The 18,181-nt window shown below is 40.3% G+C and overlaps 15 pseudogenes; all 15 read left to right on the forward strand.

The window, feature by feature from the left end:
- The first annotated feature begins 383 nt into the window (after positions 1 to 383).
- On the forward strand, positions 384 to 502 carry LOC127961708 (uncharacterized; annotated as a pseudogene).
- A 487-nt stretch (positions 503 to 989) lies between these two features.
- Positions 990 to 1,108, forward strand: LOC127964583 (uncharacterized; annotated as a pseudogene).
- Positions 1,109 to 1,595: 487 nt separating this feature from the next.
- LOC127964585 (uncharacterized) lies at positions 1,596 to 1,714 on the forward strand (annotated as a pseudogene).
- Positions 1,715 to 3,573: 1,859 nt separating this feature from the next.
- On the forward strand, positions 3,574 to 3,692 carry LOC127961721 (uncharacterized; annotated as a pseudogene).
- Positions 3,693 to 4,178: 486 nt separating this feature from the next.
- Positions 4,179 to 4,297, forward strand: LOC127964592 (uncharacterized; annotated as a pseudogene).
- A 487-nt stretch (positions 4,298 to 4,784) lies between these two features.
- Positions 4,785 to 4,903, forward strand: LOC127964595 (uncharacterized; annotated as a pseudogene).
- A 3,744-nt stretch (positions 4,904 to 8,647) lies between these two features.
- On the forward strand, positions 8,648 to 8,766 carry LOC127964596 (uncharacterized; annotated as a pseudogene).
- A 487-nt stretch (positions 8,767 to 9,253) lies between these two features.
- Positions 9,254 to 9,372, forward strand: LOC127961245 (uncharacterized; annotated as a pseudogene).
- A 1,094-nt stretch (positions 9,373 to 10,466) lies between these two features.
- LOC127961583 (uncharacterized) lies at positions 10,467 to 10,585 on the forward strand (annotated as a pseudogene).
- A 1,256-nt stretch (positions 10,586 to 11,841) lies between these two features.
- Positions 11,842 to 11,960, forward strand: LOC127961725 (uncharacterized; annotated as a pseudogene).
- A 486-nt stretch (positions 11,961 to 12,446) lies between these two features.
- On the forward strand, positions 12,447 to 12,565 carry LOC127962385 (uncharacterized; annotated as a pseudogene).
- Positions 12,566 to 13,052: 487 nt separating this feature from the next.
- On the forward strand, positions 13,053 to 13,171 carry LOC127964607 (uncharacterized; annotated as a pseudogene).
- Positions 13,172 to 15,031: 1,860 nt separating this feature from the next.
- On the forward strand, positions 15,032 to 15,150 carry LOC127961730 (uncharacterized; annotated as a pseudogene).
- A 486-nt stretch (positions 15,151 to 15,636) lies between these two features.
- On the forward strand, positions 15,637 to 15,755 carry LOC127964617 (uncharacterized; annotated as a pseudogene).
- A 487-nt stretch (positions 15,756 to 16,242) lies between these two features.
- On the forward strand, positions 16,243 to 16,361 carry LOC127964622 (uncharacterized; annotated as a pseudogene).
- The last annotated feature ends 1,820 nt before the right edge of the window (positions 16,362 to 18,181 follow it).

Raw genomic sequence — 18,181 nt, forward strand, 5'->3', positions numbered from 1 at the left:
CGGGAAATACCAGTTGCTGTAATATTTTTGGCAATTTTTACTAATTACATAATAATCTTGCAAAAAAAAAAAAAAAAAAAGAGTAAATGTTTGAATCTTAGGAGGTATGGACCTGTTTAGTGCTTGGATGGGAGACCGCCTCGGAAAACCAGGTGCTCTAATATTATTGGAAATTTATTACTAATTATATAATAATCTTAAAAAAAAAGAGTCAATGCCCGATCTCTTAATCTTAGCAGGTATTGGCCTGGTTAGTGCTTGGATGGGAGACCGCCTGGGAATACCAGGTGCTTTAAGCTTTAGGGTTTTCTTTCCTACTTATATAATGTACCGGCGATTAGATTGGCTGATCTTTAAATAGCTCTCTCTTTGCAGCAGTCTTCGCTTATGGCCATACCACCCTGGCTATGCCAGATCATGTCTGAGCTCGAAAGCTAAGCAGGTTTGGGCCTGGTTAGTAATTGGATGGGAGACCCCCTGGTAATACCAGTTGCTTTAAGATTTTTGTAAATTTTTCACAAATTATATAATAATTTTGAAAAAAAAAAAGAGTCAATGCCCATTCTTTGAATCTTAGCAGTCATGGACCTGTGTAGTGTTTGGATGGGAGACCCCCTGGTAATACCAGGTGCTCTAATATTATTGGAAATTTATTACTAATTATATAATAATCTTAAAAAAAGAGCCAATGCCCGATCTCTTAATCTTAGCAGGTATTGGCCTGGTTAGTGCTTGGATGGGAGACCGCCTCGGAATACCAGGTGCTGTAAGCTTTTGGGTTTTCATTCCTACTTATATAATGTATGGGCGATTTGATTGGCTGATCTTTAAATAGTCCTCTCTTTGCAGTATCCTTCGCTTGCGACCGTAACAACCTGGCTATGCCTGATCTCGTCTGCTCTCGGAAGCTAAGCAGGTTTGGTCCTGTATAATGTACCGGCGATTAGATTGGCTGATCTTTAAATAGCTCTCTCTTTGCAGCAGTCTTCGCTTATGGCCATACCACCCTGGCTATGCCAGATCATGTCTGAGCTCGGAAGCTAAGCAGGTTTGGGCCTGGTTAGTAATTGGATGGGAGACCCCCTGGTAATACCAGTTGCTTTAAGATTTTTGTAAATTTTTCACAAATTATATAATAATCTTGAAAAAAAAAAGAGTCAATGCCCATTCTTTGAATCTTAGCAGTCATGGACCTGTTTAGTGTCTGGATGGGAGACCGCCTCGGAATACCAGGTGCTCTAATATTATTGGAAATTTATTACTAATTATATAATAATCTTAAAAAAAAGAGCCAATGCCCGATCTCTTAATCTTAGCAGGTATTGGCCTGGTTAGTGCTTGGATGGGAGACCGCCTCGGAATACCAGGTGCTGTAAGCTTTTGGGTTTTCATTCCTACTTATATAATGTATGGGCGATTTGATTGGCTGATCTTTAAATAGTCCTCTCTTTGCAGTATCCTTCGCTTGCGACCGTAACAACCTGGCTATGCCTGATCTCGTCTGCTCTCGGAAGCTAAGCAGGTTTGGTCCTGTATAATGTACCGGCGATTAGATTGACTGATCTTTAAATAGCTCTCTCTTTGCAGCAGTCTTCGCTTATGGCCATACCACCCTGGCTATGCCAGATCATGTCTGAGCTCGGAAGCTAAGCAGGTTTGGGCCTGGTTAGTAATTGGATGGGAGACCCCCTGGTAATACCAGTTGCTTTAAGATTTTTGTAAATTTTTCACAAATTATATAATAATCTTGAAAAAAAAAAGAGTCAATGCCCATTCTTTGAATCTTAGCAGTCATGGACCTGTGTAGTGTTTGGATGCTACACCCCCTGGTAATACCAGGTGCTCTAATATTATTGGAAATTTATTAATAATTATATAATAATCTTAAAAAAAAAGAGCCAATGCCCGATCTCTTAATCTTAGCAGGTATTGGCCTGGTTAGTGCTTGGATGGGAGACCGCCTCGGAATACCAGGTGCTGTAAGCTTTTGGATTTTCATTCCTACTTATATAATGTATGGACGATTTGATTGGCTGATCTTTAAATAGTCCTCTCTTTGCAGTATCCTTCGCTTGCGACCGTAACAACCTGGCTATGCCTGATCTCGTCTGCTCTCGGAAGCTAAGCAGGTTTGGTCCTGTATAATGTACCGGCGATTAGATTGGCTGATCTTTAAATAGCTCTCTCTCTGCAGCAGTCTTCGCTTATGGCCATTCCACCCTGGCTATGCCAGATCATGTCTGAGCTCGGAAGCTAAGCAGGTTTCGGCCTGGTTAGTAATTGGATGGGAGACCCCCTGGTAATACCAGTTGCTTTAAGATTTTTGTAAATTTTTCACAAATTATATAATAATCTTGAAAAAAAAAGAGTCAATGCCCATTCTTTGAATCTTAGCAGTCATGGACCTGTGTAGTGTTTGGATGGGAGACACCCTGGTAATACCAGGTGCTCTAATATTATTGGAAATTTATTACTAATTATATAATAATCTTAAAAAAAAAGAGCCAATGCCCGATCTCTTAATCTTAGCAGGTATTGGCCTGGTTAGTGCTTGGATGGGAGACCGCCTCGGAATACCAGGTGCTGTAAGCTTTTGGGTTTTCATTCCTACTTATATAATGTATGGGCGATTTGATTGGCTGATCTTTAAATAGTCCTCTCTTTGCAGTATCCTTCGCTTGCGACCGTAACAACCTGGCTATGCCTGATCTCGTCTGCTCTCGGAAGCTAAGCAGGTTTGGTCCTGTATAATGTACCGGCGATTAGATTGGCTGATCTTTAAATAGCTCTCTCTCTGCAGCAGTCTTCGCTTATGGCCATTCCACCCTGGCTATGCCAGATCATGTCTGAGCTCGGAAGCTAAGCAGGTTTCGGCCTGGTTAGTAATTGGATGGGAGACCCCCTGGTAATACCAGTTGCTTTAAGATTTTTGGAAATTTTTCACAAATTATATAATAATCTTGCAAGAAAAAAAGAAAGGAGTCAATGCCCCATATCTGAATCTTAGCAGGTATGGGCCTGGTTAGTAATTGGATGGGAGACACTGTGGTAATACCAGTTGCTTTAAGATTTTTGGAAATTTTTCACAAATTATATAATAATCTTGAAAAAAAAAAAAAAAAGTCAATGCCTGATCTCTGAATAATAGCAGGTTTTGCCTGGTTAGTACTTGGATGGAAGACGGCCGGGAAATACCAGTTGCTGTAATATTTTTGGCAATTTTTACTAATTACATAATAATCTTGCAAAAAAAAAAAAAAAAAGAGTAAATGCCCAATCTTTGAATCTTAGGAGGTATGGACCTGTTTAGTGCTTGGATGGGAGACCGCCTCGGAAAACCAGGTGCTCTAATATTATTGGAAATTTATTACTAATTATATAATAATCTTAAAAAAAAAGAGTCAATGCCCGATCTCTTAATCTTAGCAGGTATTGGCCTGGTTAGTGCTTGGATGGGAGACCGCCTGGGAATACCAGGTGCTTTAAGCTTTAGGGTTTTCTTTCCTACTTATATAATGTACCGGCGATTAGATTGGCTGATCTTTAAATAGCTCTCTCTTTGCAGCAGTCTTCGCTTATGGCCATACCACCCTGGCTATGCCAGATCATGTCTGAGCTCGAAAGCTAAGCAGGTTTGGGCCTGGTTAGTAATTGGATGGGAGACCCCCTGGTAATACCAGTTGCTTTAAGATTTTTGTAAATTTTTCACAAATTATATAATAATCTTGAAAAAAAAAAGAGTCAATGCCCATTCTTTGAATCTTAGCAGTCATGGACCTGTGTAGTGTTTGGATGGGAGACCCCCTGGTAATACCAGGTGCTCTAATATTATTGGAAATTTATTACTAATTATATAATAATCTTAAAAAAAGAGCCAATGCCCGATCTCTTAATCTTAGCAGGTATTGGCCTGGTTAGTGCTTGGATGGGAGACCGCCTCGGAATACCAGGTGCTGTAAGCTTTTGGGTTTTCATTCCTACTTATATAATGTATGGGCGATTTGATTGGCTGATCTTTAAATAGTCCTCTCTTTGCAGTATCCTTCGCTTGCGACCGTAACAACCTGGCTATGCCTGATCTCGTCTGCTCTCGGAAGCTAAGCAGGTTTGGTCCTGTATAATGTACCGGCGATTAGATTGGCTGATCTTTAAATAGCTCTCTCTTTGCAGCAGTCTTCGCTTATGGCCATACCACCCTGGCTATGCCAGATCATGTCTGAGCTCGGAAGCTAAGCAGGTTTGGGCCTGGTTAGTAATTGGATGGGAGACCCCCTGGTAATACCAGTTGCTTTAAGATTTTTGTAAATTTTTCACAAATTATATAATAATCTTGAAAAAAAAAAGAGTCAATGCCCATTCTTTGAATCTTAGCAGTCATGGACCTGTTTAGTGTCTGGATGGGAGACCGCCTCGGAATACCAGGTGCTCTAATATTATTGGAAATTTATTACTAATTATATAATAATCTTAAAAAAAAGAGCCAATGCCCGATCTCTTAATCTTAGCAGGTATTGGCCTGGTTAGTGCTTGGATGGGAGACCGCCTCGGAATACCAGGTGCTGTAAGCTTTTGGGTTTTCATTCCTACTTATATAATGTATGGGCGATTTGATTGGCTGATCTTTAAATAGTCCTCTCTTTGCAGTATCCTTCGCTTGCGACCGTAACAACCTGGCTATGCCTGATCTCGTCTGCTCTCGGAAGCTAAGCAGGTTTGGTCCTGTATAATGTACCGGCGATTAGATTGACTGATCTTTAAATAGCTCTCTCTTTGCAGCAGTCTTCGCTTATGGCCATACCACCCTGGCTATGCCAGATCATGTCTGAGCTCGGAAGCTAAGCAGGTTTGGGCCTGGTTAGTAATTGGATGGGAGACCCCCTGGTAATACCAGTTGCTTTAAGATTTTTGTAAATTTTTCACAAATTATATAATAATCTTGAAAAAAAAAAGAGTCAATGCCCATTCTTTGAATCTTAGCAGTCATGGACCTGTGTAGTGTTTGGATGCTACACCCCCTGGTAATACCAGGTGCTCTAATATTATTGGAAATTTATTAATAATTATATAATAATCTTAAAAAAAAAGAGCCAATGCCCGATCTCTTAATCTTAGCAGGTATTGGCCTGGTTAGTGCTTGGATGGGAGACCGCCTCGGAATACCAGGTGCTGTAAGCTTTTGGATTTTCATTCCTACTTATATAATGTATGGACGATTTGATTGGCTGATCTTTAAATAGTCCTCTCTTTGCAGTATCCTTCGCTTGCGACCGTAACAACCTGGCTATGCCTGATCTCGTCTGCTCTCGGAAGCTAAGCAGGTTTGGTCCTGTATAATGTACCGGCGATTAGATTGGCTGATCTTTAAATAGCTCTCTCTCTGCAGCAGTCTTCGCTTATGGCCATTCCACCTTGGCTATGCCAGATCATGTCTGAGCTCGGAAGCTAAGCAGGTTTCGGCCTGGTTAGTAATTGGATGGGAGACCCCCTGGTAATACCAGTTGCTTTAAGATTTTTGTAAATTTTTCACAAATTATATAATAATCTTGAAAAAAAAAGAGTCAATGCCCATTCTTTGAATCTTAGCAGTCATGGACCTGTGTAGTGTTTGGATGGGAGACACCCTGGTAATACCAGGTGCTCTAATATTATTGGAAATTTATTACTAATTATATAATAATCTTAAAAAAAAAGAGCCAATGCCCGATCTCTTAATCTTAGCAGGTATTGGCCTGGTTAGTGCTTGGATGGGAGACCGCCTCGGAATACCAGGTGCTGTAAGCTTTTGGGTTTTCATTCCTACTTATATAATGTATGGGCGATTTGATTGGCTGATCTTTAAATAGTCCTCTCTTTGCAGTATCCTTCGCTTGCGACCGTAACAACCTGGCTATGCCTGATCTCGTCTGCTCTCGGAAGCTAAGCAGGTTTGGTCCTGTATAATGTACCGGCGATTAGATTGGCTGATCTTTAAATAGCTCTCTCTCTGCAGCAGTCTTCGCTTATGGCCATTCCACCCTGGCTATGCCAGATCATGTCTGAGCTCGGAAGCTAAGCAGGTTTCGGCCTGGTTAGTAATTGGATGGGAGACCCCCTGGTAATACCAGTTGCTTTAAGATTTTTGGAAATTTTTCACAAATTATATAATAATCTTGCAAGAAAAAAAGAAAGGAGTCAATGCCCCATATCTGAATCTTAGCAGGTATGGGCCTGGTTAGTAATTGGATGGGAGACACTGTGGTAATACCAGTTGCTTTAAGATTTTTGGAAATTTTTCACAAATTATATAATAATCTTGAAAAAAAAAAAAAAAAGTCAATGCCTGATCTCTGAATAATAGCAGGTTTTGCCTGGTTAGTACTTGGATGGAAGACGGCCGGGAAATACCAGTTGCTGTAATATTTTTGGCAATTTTTACTAATTACATAATAATCTTGCAAAAAAAAAAAAAAAAAAGAGTAAATGCCCAATCTTTGAATCTTAGGAGGTATGGACCTGTTTAGTGCTTGGATGGGAGACCGCCTCGGAAAACCAGGTGCTCTAATATTATTGGAAATTTATTACTAATTATATAATAATCTTAAAAAAAAAGAGTCAATGCCCGATCTCTTAATCTTAGCAGGTATTGGCCTGGTTAGTGCTTGGATGGGAGACCGCCTGGGAATACCAGGTGCTTTAAGCTTTAGGGTTTTCTTTCCTACTTATATAATGTACCGGCGATTAGATTGGCTGATCTTTAAATAGCTCTCTCTTTGCAGCAGTCTTCGCTTATGGCCATACCACCCTGGCTATGCCAGATCATGTCTGAGCTCGAAAGCTAAGCAGGTTTGGGCCTGGTTAGTAATAGAGTTGTTCCGATTCCGATACTAGTATCGGAAATATCTCCGATACCACAACAAATTCTGGCATCGGCATCGGCGAGTAAATGAACCCATATACCGATCCGATACCATTTTCTTAAAAAAGACCTAGTTATGACCGCAAGCTTTGCCTAACCGCTGCACGGTTCTTCTTCGCTGCTCAAAATGCATTGAAAACACAGGAAGTTGTGCTGTGTTGCCACAAGCAACCCCTGTTTAGAGCAGCGAAGAAGAAATGAAAACGCGTTAGCAGCCCTTATCTATATATGACTGGATCACTCATCACATTCTAAACTGCCAAAAGACAGTGAAGCCGCTACTATATTATAGATCAGTGGTTAGCAGTATGTCTTTGTAGTACCGGTAGTTACAGACTCTCGAGTATATTCAGTACCGGCAACTGCGTTCAGTCGCTTCCGTGTAAGTCAAAGCGCAGGGCTCCAGACAGTAGCCGAATATATACTAGTGTCTGTGAATATTAAACTGCAAAATACTATTTAAATATTACTCCCGCAAAATCTACATCTCTGTGGGTGACTGGCACAGATGCGCGAGAGCTCGCTGTTTTGTAGTCTCTGCTGTGTGTCATGAGGACACGAACGCATAAACCGTCACTTCATGAGAATTTACCGTTTCATTTGAGAATACTGTCATATCATAAACACAGACACTCAAAGATCTTCATGGCAGCCCATTAAAATAAATGTTTGGTTTACATGAGTAAATTGACAATATATAAAGCTACTGTTGTAGCCTACAGTAATAATAATACATCTCTATAATAATAATAATTATGCCTAGATGGTTGCTTGTTTTTTACTTGTTTTTTACTTGTTAGAGATTATCTGATTAATAGATCTTTTTTTATATTCCTAGACTTATTTGTTGCAGTTTTTTTATACAGTTATATTGTAAAACTTAAATACCTTTTTTAGTTTGCGGTGTTAGATTTTTGGCTGCATTTGAAGTTCTTTTTTGCATAAGAAAATAAATAATACTGTCAAATTCATGTTAGATAATAAAAATACTGTAATAAATACAGTAGTTCACCATGTATTTGTTCATGTTTTATTGAGGGATCTGTCTGAAGCACACCATAAAAAAATTCTAGCAATTTACACAGGGCTAGTAGTATATACAGCTGTATACAGATATACACCCAGGTATCGGATCAGTACTCGGTATCGGCCGATACCCTGAGCCCAGGTATCGGAATCGGTATCGGGAAGAGAAAAAGGGTATCGGAACATCTCTAGTTAGTAATTGGATGGGAGACCCCCTGGTAATACCAGTTGCTTTAAGATTTTTGTAAATTTTTCACAAATTATATAATAATCTTGAAAAAAAAAAGAGTCAATGCCCATTCTTTGAATCTTAGCAGTCATGGACCTGTGTAGTGTTTGGATGGGAGACCCCCTGGTAATACCAGGTGCTCTAATATTATTGGAAATTTATTACTAATTATATAATAATCTTAAAAAAAGAGCCAATGCCCGATCTCTTAATCTTAGCAGGTATTGGCCTGGTTAGTGCTTGGATGGGAGACCGCCTCGGAATACCAGGTGCTGTAAGCTTTTGGGTTTTCATTCCTACTTATATAATGTATGGGCGATTTGATTGGCTGATCTTTAAATAGTCCTCTCTTTGCAGTATCCTTCGCTTGCGACCGTAACAACCTGGCTATGCCTGATCTCGTCTGCTCTCGGAAGCTAAGCAGGTTTGGTCCTGTATAATGTACCGGCGATTAGATTGGCTGATCTTTAAATAGCTCTCTCTTTGCAGCAGTCTTCGCTTATGGCCATACCACCCTGGCTATGCCAGATCATGTCTGAGCTCGGAAGCTAAGCAGGTTTGGGCCTGGTTAGTAATTGGATGGGAGACCCCCTGGTAATACCAGTTGCTTTAAGATTTTTGTAAATTTTTCACAAATTATATAATAATCTTGAAAAAAAAAAGAGTCAATGCCCATTCTTTGAATCTTAGCAGTCATGGACCTGTTTAGTGTCAGGATGGGAGACCGCCTCGGAATACCAGGTGCTCTAATATTATTGGAAATTTATTACTAATTATATAATAATCTTAAAAAAAAGAGCCAATGCCCGATCTCTTAATCTTAGCAGGTATTGGCCTGGTTAGTGCTTGGATGGGAGACCGCCTCGGAATACCAGGTGCTGTAAGCTTTTGGGTTTTCATTCCTACTTATATAATGTATGGGCGATTTGATTGGCTGATCTTTAAATAGTCCTCTCTTTGCAGTATCCTTCGCTTGCGACCGTAACAACCTGGCTATGCCTGATCTCGTCTGCTCTCGGAAGCTAAGCAGGTTTGGTCCTGTATAATGTACCGGCGATTAGATTGACTGATCTTTAAATAGCTCTCTCTTTGCAGCAGTCTTCGCTTATGGCCATACCACCCTGGCTATGCCAGATCATTTCTGAGCTCGGAAGCTAAGCAGGTTTGGGCCTGGTTAGTAATTGGATGGGAGACCCCCTGGTAATACCAGTTGCTTTAAGATTTTTGTAAATTTTTCACAAATTATATAATAATCTTGAAAAAAAAAAGAGTCAATGCCCATTCTTTGAATCTTAGCAGTCATGGACCTGTGTAGTGTTTGGATGCTACACCCCCTGGTAATACCAGGTGCTCTAATATTATTGGAAATTTATTAATAATTATATAATAATCTTAAAAAAAAAGAGCCAATGCCCGATCTCTTAATCTTAGCAGGTATTGGCCTGGTTAGTGCTTGGATGGGAGACCGCCTCGGAATACCAGGTGCTGTAAGCTTTTGGATTTTCATTCCTACTTATATAATGTATGGACGATTTGATTGGCTGATCTTTAAATAGTCCTCTCTTTGCAGTATCCTTCGCTTGCGACCGTAACAACCTGGCTATGCCTGATCTCGTCTGCTCTCGGAAGCTAAGCAGGTTTGGTCCTGTATAATGTACCGGCGATTAGATTGGCTGATCTTTAAATAGCTCTCTCTCTGCAGCAGTCTTCGCTTATGGCCATTCCACCCTGGCTATGCCAGATCATGTCTGAGCTCGGAAGCTAAGCAGGTTTCGGCCTGGTTAGTAATTGGATGGGAGACCCCCTGGTAATACCAGTTGCTTTAAGATTTTTGTAAATTTTTCACAAATTATATAATAATCTTGAAAAAAAAAGAGTCAATGCCCATTCTTTGAATCTTAGCAGTCATGGACCTGTGTAGTGTTTGGATGGGAGACACCCTGGTAATACCAGGTGCTCTAATATTATTGGAAATTTATTACTAATTATATAATAATCTTAAAAAAAAAGAGCCAATGCCCGATCTCTTAATCTTAGCAGGTATTGGCCTGGTTAGTGCTTGGATGGGAGACCGCCTCGGAATACCAGGTGCTGTAAGCTTTTGGGTTTTCATTCCTACTTATATAATGTATGGGCGATTTGATTGGCTGATCTTTAAATAGTCCTCTCTTTGAAGTATCCTTCGCTTGCGACCGTAACAACCTGGCTATGCCTGATCTCGTCTGCTCTCGGAAGCTAAGCAGGTTTGGTCCTGTATAATGTACCGGCGATTAGATTGGCTGATCTTTAAATAGCTCTCTCTCTGCAGCAGTCTTCGCTTATGGCCATTCCACCCTGGCTATGCCAGATCATGTCTGAGCTCGGAAGCTAAGCAGGTTTGGGCCTGGTTAGTAATTGGATGGGAGACCCCCTGGTAATACCAGTTGCTTTAAGATTTTTGTAAATTTTTCACAAATTATATAATAATCTTGGAAAAAAAAGAGTCAATGCCCATTCTTTGAATCTTAGCAGTCATGGACCTGTGTAGTGTTTGGATGGGAGACACCCTGGTAATACCAGGTGCTCTAATATTATTGGAAATTTATTACTAATTATATAATAATCTTAAAAAAAAAGAGCCAATGCCCGATCTCTTAATCTTAGCAGGTATTGGCCTGGTTAGTGCTTGGATGGGAGACCGCCTCGGAATACCAGGTGCTGTAAGCTTTTGGGTTTTCATTCCTACTTATATAATGTATGGGCGATTTGATTGGCTGATCTTTAAATAGTCCTCTCTTTGCAGTATCCTTCGCTTGCGACCGTAACAACCTGGCTATGCCTGATCTCGTCTGCTCTCGGAAGCTAAGCAGGTTTGGTCCTGTATAATGTACCGGCGATTAGATTGGCTGATCTTTAAATAGCTCTCTCTCTGCAGCAGTCTTCGCTTATGGCCATTCCACCCTGGCTATGCCAGATCATGTCTGAGCTCGGAAGCTAAGCAGGTTTCGGCCTGGTTAGTAATTGGATGGGAGACCCCCTGGTAATACCAGTCGCTTTAAGATATTTGGAAATTTTTCACAAATTATATAATAATCTTGCAAGAAAAAAAGAAAGGAGTCAATGCCCCATATCTGAATCTTAGCAGGTATGGGCCTGGTTAGTAATTGGATGGGAGACACCCTGGTAATACCAGTTGCTTTAAGATTTTTGGAAATTTTTCACAAATTATATAATAATCTTGAAAAAAAAAAAAAAGTCAATGCCTGATCTCTGAATAATAGCAGGTTTTGCCTGGTTAGTACTTGGATGGAAGACGGCCGGGAAATACCAGTTGCTGTAATATTTTTGGCAATTTTTACTAATTACATAATAATCTTGCAAAAAAAAAAAAAAAAAAAAAAAGAGTAAATGCCCAATCTTTGAATCTTAGGAGGTATGGACCTGTTTAGTGCTTGGATGGGAGACCGCCTCGGAAAACCAGGTGCTCTAATATTATTGGAAATTTATTACTAATTATATAATAATCTTAAAAAAAAAGAGTCAATGCCCGATCTCTTAATCTTAGCAGGTATTGGCCTGGTTAGTGCTTGGATGGGAGACCGCCTGGGAATACCAGGTGCTTTAAGCTTTAGGGTTTTCTTTCCTACTTATATAATGTACCGGCGATTAGATTGGCTGATCTTTAAATAGCTCTCTCTTTGCAGCAGTCTTCGCTTATGGCCATACCACCCTGGCTATGCCAGATCATGTCTGAGCTCGAAAGCTAAGCAGGTTTGGGCCTGGTTAGTAATTGGATGGGAGACCCCCTGGTAATACCAGTTGCTTTAAGATTTTTGTAAATTTTTCACAAATTATATAATAATCTTGAAAAAAAAAAGAGTCAATGCCCATTCTTTGAATCTTAGCAGTCATGGACCTGTGTAGTGTTTGGATGGGAGACCCCCTGGTAATACCAGGTGCTCTAATATTATTGGAAATTTATTACTAATTATATAATAATCTTAAAAAAAGAGCCAATGCCCGATCTCTTAATCTTAGCAGGTATTGGCCTGGTTAGTGCTTGGATGGGAGACCGCCTCGGAATACCAGGTGCTGTAAGCTTTTGGGTTTTCATTCCTACTTATATAATGTATGGGCGATTTGATTGGCTGATCTTTAAATAGTCCTCTCTTTGCAGTATCCTTCGCTTGCGACCGTAACAACCTGGCTATGCCTGATCTCGTCTGCTCTCGGAAGCTAAGCAGGTTTGGTCCTGTATAATGTACCGGCGATTAGATTGGCTGATCTTTAAATAGCTCTCTCTTTGCAGCAGTCTTCGCTTATGGCCATACCACCCTGGCTATGCCAGATCATGTCTGAGCTTGGAAGCTAAGCAGGTTTGGGCCTGGTTAGTAATTGGATGGGAGACCCCCTGGTAATACCAGTTGCTTTAAGATTTTTGTAAATTTTTCACAAATTATATAATAATCTTGAAAAAAAAAAGAGTCAATGCCCATTCTTTGAATCTTAGCAGTCATGGACCTGTTTAGTGTCTGGATGGGAGACCGCCTCGGAATACCAGGTGCTCTAATATTATTGGAAATTTATTACTAATTATATAATAATCTTAAAAAAAAGAGCCAATGCCCGATCTCTTAATCTTAGCAGGTATTGGCCTGGTTATTGCTTGGATGGGAGACCGCCTCGGAATACCAGGTGCTGTAAGCTTTTGGGTTTTCATTCCTACTTATATAATGTATGGGCGATTTGATTGGCTGATCTTTAAATAGTCCTCTCTTTGCAGTATCCTTCGCTTGCGACCGTAACAACCTGGCTATGCCTGATCTCGTCTGCTCTCGGAAGCTAAGCAGGTTTGGTCCTGTATAATGTACCGGCGATTAGATTGACTGATCTTTAAATAGCTCTCTCTTTGCAGCAGTCTTCGCTTATGGCCATACCACCCTGGCTATGCCAGATCATGTCTGAGCTCGGAAGCTAAGCAGGTTTGGGCCTGGTTAGTAATTGGATGGGAGACCCCCTGGTAATACCAGTTGCTTTAAGATTTTTGTAAATTTTTCACAAATTATATAATAATCTTGAAAAAAAAAAGAGTCAATGCCCATTCTTTGAATCTTAGCAGTCATGGACCTGTGTAGTGTTTGGATGCTACACCCCCTGGTAATACCAGGTGCTCTAATATTATTGGAAATTTATTAATAATTATATAATAATCTTAAAAAAAAAGAGCCAATGCCCGATCTCTTAATCTTAGCAGGTATTGGCCTGGTTAGTGCTTGGATGGGAGACCGCCTCGGAATACCAGGTGCTGTAAGCTTTTGGATTTTCATTCCTACTTATATAATGTATGGACGATTTGATTGGCTGATCTTTAAATAGTCCTCTCTTTGCAGTATCCTTCGCTTGCGACCGTAACAACCTGGCTATGCCTGATCTCGTCTGCTCTCGGAAGCTAAGCAGGTTTGGTCCTGTATAATGTACCGGCGATTAGATTGGCTGATCTTTAAATAGCTCTCTCTCTGCAGCAGTCTTCGCTTATGGCCATTCCACCCTGGCTATGCCAGATCATGTCTGAGCTCGGAAGCTAAGCAGGTTTCGGCCTGGTTAGTAATTGGATGGGAGACCCCCTGGTAATACCAGTTGCTTTAAGATTTTTGTAAATTTTTCACAAATTATATAATAATCTTGAAAAAAAAAGAGTCAATGCCCATTCTTTGAATCTTAGCAGTCATGGACCTGTGTAGTGTTTGGATGGGAGACACCCTGGTAATACCAGGTGCTCTAATATTATTGGAAATTTATTACTAATTATATAATAATCTTAAAAAAAAAGAGCCAATGCCCGATCTCTTAATCTTAGCAGGTATTGGCCTGGTTAGTGCTTGGATGGGAGACCGCCTCGGAATACCAGGTGCTGTAAGCTTTTGGGTTTTCATTCCTACTTATATAATGTATGGGCGATTTGATTGGCTGATCTTTAAATAGTCCTCTCTTTGCAGTATCCTTCGCTTGCGACCGTAACAACCTGGCTATGCCTGATCTCGTCTGCTCTCGGAAGCTAAGCAGGTTTGGTCCTGTATAATGTACCGGCGATTAGATTGGCTGATCTTTAAATAGCTCTCTCTCTGCAGCAGTCTTCGCTTATGGCCATTCCACCCTGGCTATGCCAGATCATGTCTGAGCTCGGAAGCTAAGCAGGTTTCGGCCTGGTTAGTAATTGGATGGGAGACCCCCTGGTAATACCAGTTGCTTTAAAATTTTTGGAAATTTTTCACAAATTATATAATAATCTTGCAAGAAAAAAAGAAAGGAGTCAATGCCCCATATCTGAATCTTAGCAGGTATGGGCCTGGTTAGTAATTGGATGGGAGACACTGTGGTAATACCAGTTGCTTTAAGATTTTTGGAAATTTTTCACAAATTATATAATAATCTTGAAAAAAAAAAAAAAAAGTCAATGCCTGATCTCTGAATAATAGCAGGTTTTGCCTGGTTAGTACTTGGATGGAAGACGGCCGGGAAATACCAGTTGCTGTAATATTTTTGGCAATTTTTACTAATTACATAATAATCTTGCAAAAAAAAAAAAAAAAAAGAGTAAATGCCCAATCTTTGAATCTTAGGAGGTATGGACCTGTTTAGTGCTTGGATGGGAGACCGCCTCGGAAAACCAGGTGCTCTAATATTATTGGAAATTTATTACTAATTATATAATAATCTTAAAAAAAAAGAGTCAATGCCCGATCTCTTAATCTTAGCAGGTATTGGCCTGGTTAGTGCTTGGATGGGAGACCGCCTGGGAATACCAGGTGCTTTAAGCTTTAGGGTTTTCTTTCCTACTTATATAATGTACCGGCGATTAGATTGGCTGATCTTTAAATAGCTCTCTCTTTGCAGCAGTCTTCGCTTATGGCCATACCACCCTGGCTATGCCAGATCATGTCTGAGCTCGAAAGCTAAGCAGGTTTGGGCCTGGTTAGTAATTGGATGGGAGACCCCCTGGTAATACCAGTTGCTTTAAGATTTTTGTAAATTTTTCACAAATTATATAATAATCTTGAAAAAAAAAAGAGTCAATGCCCATTCTTTGAATCTTAGCAGTCATGGACCTGTGTAGTGTTTGGATGGGAGACCCCCTGGTAATACCAGGTGCTCTAATATTATTGGAAATTTATTACTAATTATATAATAATCTTAAAAAAAGAGCCAATGCCCGATCTCTTAATCTTAGCAGGTATTGGCCTGGTTAGTGCTTGGATGGGAGACCGCCTCGGAATACCAGGTGCTGTAAGCTTTTGGGTTTTCATTCCTACTTATATAATGTATGGGCGATTTGATTGGCTGATCTTTAAATAGTCCTCTCTTTGCAGTATCCTTCGCTTGCGACCGTAACAACCTGGCTATGCCTGATCTCGTCTGCTCTCGGAAGCTAAGCAGGTTTGGTCCTGTATAATGTACCGGCGATTAGATTGGCTGATCTTTAAATAGCTCTCTCTTTGCAGCAGTCTTCGCTTATGGCCATACCACCCTGGCTATGCCAGATCATGTCTGAGCTCGGAAGCTAAGCAGGTTTGGGCCTGGTTAGTAATTGGATGGGAGACCCCCTGGTAATACCAGTTGCTTTAAGATTTTTGTAAATTTTTCACAAATTATATAATAATCTTGAAAAAAAAAAGAGTCAATGCCCATTCTTTGAATCTTAGCAGTCATGGACCTGTTTAGTGTCTGGATGGGAGACCGCCTCGGAATACCAGGTGCTCTAATATTATTGGAAATTTATTACTAATTATATAATAATCTTAAAAAAAAGAGCCAATGCCCGATCTCTTAATCTTAGCAGGTATTGGCCTGGTTAGTGCTTGGATGGGAGACCGCCTCGGAATACCAGGTGCTGTAAGCTTTTGGGTTTTCATTCCTACTTATATAATGTATGGGCGATTTGATTGGCTGATCTTTAAATAGTCCTCTCTTTGCAGTATCCTTCGCTTGCGACCGTAACAACCTGGCTATGCCTGATCTCGTCTGCTCTCGGAAGCTAAGCAGGTTTGGTCCTGTATAATGTACCGGCGATTAGATTGACTGATCTTTAAATAGCTCTCTCTTTGCAGCAGTCTTCGCTTATGGCCATACCACCCTGGCTATGCCAGATCATGTCTGAGCTCGGAAGCTAAGCAGGTTTGGGCCTGGTTAGTAATTGGATGGGAGACCCCCTGGTAATACCAGTTGCTTTAAGATTTTTGTAAATTTTTCACAAATTATATAATAATCTTGAAAAAAAAAAGAGTCAATGCCCATTCTTTGAATCTTAGCAGTCATGGACCTGTGTAGTGTTTGGATGCTACACCCCCTGGTAATACCAGGTGCTCTAATATTATTGGAAATTTATTAATAATTATATAATAATCTTAAAAAAAAAGAGCCAATGCCCGATCTCTTAATCTTAGCAGGTATTGGCCTGGTTAGTGCTTGGATGGGAGACCGCCTCGGAATACCAGGTGCTGTAAGCTTTTGGATTTTCATTCCTACTTATATAATGTATGGACGATTTGATTGGCTGATCTTTAAATAGTCCTCTCTTTGCAGTATCCTTCGCTTGCGACCGTAACAACCTGGCTATGCCTGATCTCGTCTGCTCTCGGAAGCTAAGCAGGTTTGGTCCTGTATAATGTACCGGCGATTAGATTGGCTGATCTTTAAATAGCTCTCTCTCTGCAGCAGTCTTCGCTTATGGCCATTCCACCCTGGCTATGCCAGATCATGTCTGAGCTCGGAAGCTAAGCAGGTTTCGGCCTGGTTAGTAATTGGATGGGAGACCCCCTGGTAATACCAGTTGCTTTAAGATTTTTGTAAATTTTTCACAAATTATATAATAATCTTGAAAAAAAAAGAGTCAATGCCCATTCTTTGAATCTTAGCAGTCATGGACCTGTGTAGTGTTTGGATGGGAGACACCCTGGTAATACCAGGTGCTCTAATATTATTGGAAATTTATTACTAATTATATAATAATCTTAAAAAAAAAGAGCCAATGCCCGATCTCTTAATCTTAGCAGGTATTGGCCTGGTTAGTGCTTGGATGGGAGACCGCCTCGGAATACCAGGTGCTGTAAGCTTTTGGGTTTTCATTCCTACTTATATAATGTATGGGCGATTTGATTGGCTGATCTTTAAATAGTCCTCTCTTTGAAGTATCCTTCGCTTGCGACCGTAACAACCTGGCTATGCCTGATCTCGTCTGCTCTCGGAAGCTAAGCAGGTTTGGTCCTGTATAATGTACCGGCGATTAGATTGGCTGATCTTTAAATAGCTCTCTCTCTGCAGCAGTCTTCGCTTATGGCCATTCCACCCTGGCTATGCCAGATCATGTCTGAGCTCGGAAGCTAAGCAGGTTTCGGCCTGGTTAGTAATTGGATGGGAGACCCCCTGGTAATACCAGTTGCTTTAAGATTTTTGGAAATTTTTCACAAATTATATAATAATCTTGCAAGAAAAAAAGAAAGGAGTCAATGCCCCATATCTGAATCGTAGCAGGTATGGGCCTGGTTAGTAATTGGATGGGAGACACTGTGGTAATACCAGTTGCTTTAAGATTTTTGGAAATTTTTCACAAATTATATAATAATCTTGAAAAAAAAAAAAAAAAGTCAATGCCTGATCTCTGAATAATAGCAGGTTTTGCCTGGTTAGTACTTGGATGGAAGACGGCCGGGAAATACCAGTTGCTGTAATATTTTTGGCAATTTTTACTAATTACATAATAATCTTGCAAAAAAAAAAAAAAAAAAAGAGTAAATGTTTGAATCTTAGGAGGTATGGACCTGTTTAGTGCTTGGATGGGAGACCGCCTCGGAAAACCAGGTGCTCTAATATTATTGGAAATTTATTACTAATTATATAATAATCTTAAAAAAAAAGAGTCAATGCCCGATCTCTTAATCTTAGCAGGTATTGGCCTGGTTAGTGCTTGGATGGGAGACCGCCTGGGAATACCAGGTGCTTTAAGCTTTAGGGTTTTCTTTCCTACTTATATAATGTACCGGCGATTAGATTGGCTG

This window comes from Carassius gibelio, chromosome A3 (genome assembly GCF_023724105.1).
Source record: "Carassius gibelio isolate Cgi1373 ecotype wild population from Czech Republic chromosome A3, carGib1.2-hapl.c, whole genome shotgun sequence".
NCBI lineage: Eukaryota > Metazoa > Chordata > Actinopteri > Cypriniformes > Cyprinidae > Carassius > Carassius gibelio.